Source organism: Pinus tabuliformis, chromosome 2_1, assembly GCF_031772625.1.
Source record: "Pinus tabuliformis cultivar Carrire ecotype Pingquan chromosome 2_1, CPIR1, whole genome shotgun sequence".
Taxonomy (NCBI): domain Eukaryota; kingdom Viridiplantae; phylum Streptophyta; class Pinopsida; order Pinales; family Pinaceae; genus Pinus; species Pinus tabuliformis.
The window spans coordinates 861,967,396-861,969,989 of NC_142299.1; positions in this window are offsets into that span (position 1 = coordinate 861,967,396).

The window sequence follows — 2,594 nt, forward strand, 5'->3', positions numbered from 1 at the left end:
ACAAAGAAACTCTTACAACCTGGCCTTGGTGTTGTGCAAGTTCCTCCCAGGGTCCATCAAGGGTTTTCCTCTACTTTGACAAAGCTCACCCACTTCCAAGTAGAATCAAGCAAAGACAATCTCTCCTCACAAGGTTCTAAATGGGAGTCCTAATTCCTGCAGCATTTACCCAAAGAAAATGTATAGCTTCAACCTCTCCTCCCTCTGGCTCAATGCCTTTATTTATAGTGTTGTAATGAGGTTATTCAGGTCCACCATCAATGGGATAATCCCCCTCTTTGGGTGGGATAGCTCCCTTATTGATGGGATAAGTTCCTCCTTAATTGGGATACATGAACCAACTGGAGGCGCATCCATTTCATCAAACCGACCTCTAGAAAATTCTAGAAGTAACCACAAGTAACTTTTTTAAGATGAAACTTGCGCATTTTGCCTTTTACAGAAGGACGCACCTGTCCCTTAACATACAGAGCGTCCAAGGACGCAGTCTTTGTGAACATTGTGAGCGTCCCCGCAGGTAAGGCTTGAGAGAACCTGCGTCCCCAGAGATAAACACATTTTTTACAAGACTTTCTCTCTTTTTTGAGTTTGAGATGGATAGCAGAGGCATAAGACTTGCCTAAGAGGGTAGCATGACTGTTGATTGAGCCATACTAACTGTAAATAGTCATGGTGACATTTTTTAGTGTAACAGCAGCAAGGGAAAGAACAAGGCGGATAGAGTTCATTTTGGCAACAGGGGAGAAGGTTTCAGTGTAGTCAATGCCTTCAACCTGTGAGAAGCCCTTAGCAACGAGACGAGCTTTATGTTTATCAACTTTCCCATCTGGTCCATACTTGGTTCTGTAAACCCATTTACATCTAACAAGTTTGCGTCCCTTTGGTAGAGGAACAAGATCCCATGTATCATTTGTCATCAATGAATGATATTCTTCATTCATAGCTGCTTCCCAATGTGGATGGCCTAAAGCTTCTGCAAAAGTGTCAGGATCATGATTTACTGGAGCTTGAGCCAGTAAAGAAGAGGCTCTTTCAAACTGAGAACGTGTACGTCGCTGATCTGTAGGATCACCGGCAAGATCACCTGCTGCATCCCGAGTAGCACGGACCCATCTTGGAAGTTGAGGATCCTGAGAAGGTGGGGGAGGATTATCATCCTCGCTTTCATCATCTGAAGAAGAAATGTTTTCAAAAGTAGAAGAGATAGGAAGAGGTGGCACATCCGCCGGACTAGGCTCGCAGGCCGATTTAGTTTCATCAAATTTTACATCTCTTCTAATGATAACATTTTTGGACTTAAATGGAATAAGTCTATAACCTTTTACATCTTCAGAATATCCAACAAAAGTACATTTCTCACTCTTAGGTTCTAAAGCTTTATGCTTTTCATCTGGAATATGGGCCCATGCTTCACTTCCAAACACACGAAAGTGACTTACATCTGGTTTAATGGAACTCCAAGCTTCTTCTGGAGTGATATTCTCTAGAACCTTAGTAGGAGTGCGATTGATTATATAATTTGCACAATTAATTGCTTCGGCCCAAAAACTAAGACTGAGTCCTTTAGATTGCAGCATACAATTAGCCATTTCCTTTAAGGTGCGATTTTTCCTTTCAGCTACACCATTTTGTTGTGGAGTGTATGGAACAGTATGTTGCATTTGAATTCCATTTTCGGTGCAAAAGTTGATGAATGTGTTTTTAACATATTCTCCACCATTATCAGTTCTTAGCTTAAGAATTTGATGTCCAGATTTTTTTTCAACAAAGGCTTTGAAGGCCAAAAAAGTGTTAAATACTTCGCTCTTGAGTTTTAAGAAGTATACCCAAGTGCGTCTGGAGAAATCATCAATGAAAGTTAAGAAGTACTTGCAGCCAGAGAATGAAGCAACAGGAAGAGGACCACATAAATCACTGTGCACAAGCTGTAAAGGGGCTGAGGCGTGCCAAGAGGCACGTTTGTCAAAACTGTCCCGATGATGTTTTCCGAGTACACATCCGGAACAAACACCATCTCTGCAAGATACCATAGGAAGACCTGTCACCATATTTTCTTTACATAGATGCTGAAGGGAGCGATAGTTTAAGTGACCAAATCGCTCATGCCAAAGTTTGCTCACTTCATCATTATGAGCAACAAATACTGAGGGAAGATTTGATGACCCAAAGTTGTGAAACTTATACAACCTTTTGGAATCATCAGCAAGACCAGTAGCTAGAATCTGTTTAGGATCTTTTAGATCCTTGATTACAACATCATGAGGTGAAAATTCAACAATTTTACCTTCACCTGAATGAGTTATCTGATAGACAGATAGAAGGTTGCAGGATAAGGTTGGAACACATAATACATCATTAAACTGACCATTGTCTAGATGAACAGTTCCAGTCCCTACAACATTAAGAGATCTATCATCACCAATATATATATTTTTGGTGTTACAATCATTTAAAGAAGAAAACATGGCTTGATTTTTGGCCATGTGACAAGAGGCTCCAGAATCAATGAGCCACTCATGAGAATGAGAAGAAGAAGAAGATACATTTAATGCATAACCAGACTGAGATGATTGATAATGACATGCAGAAAGTTC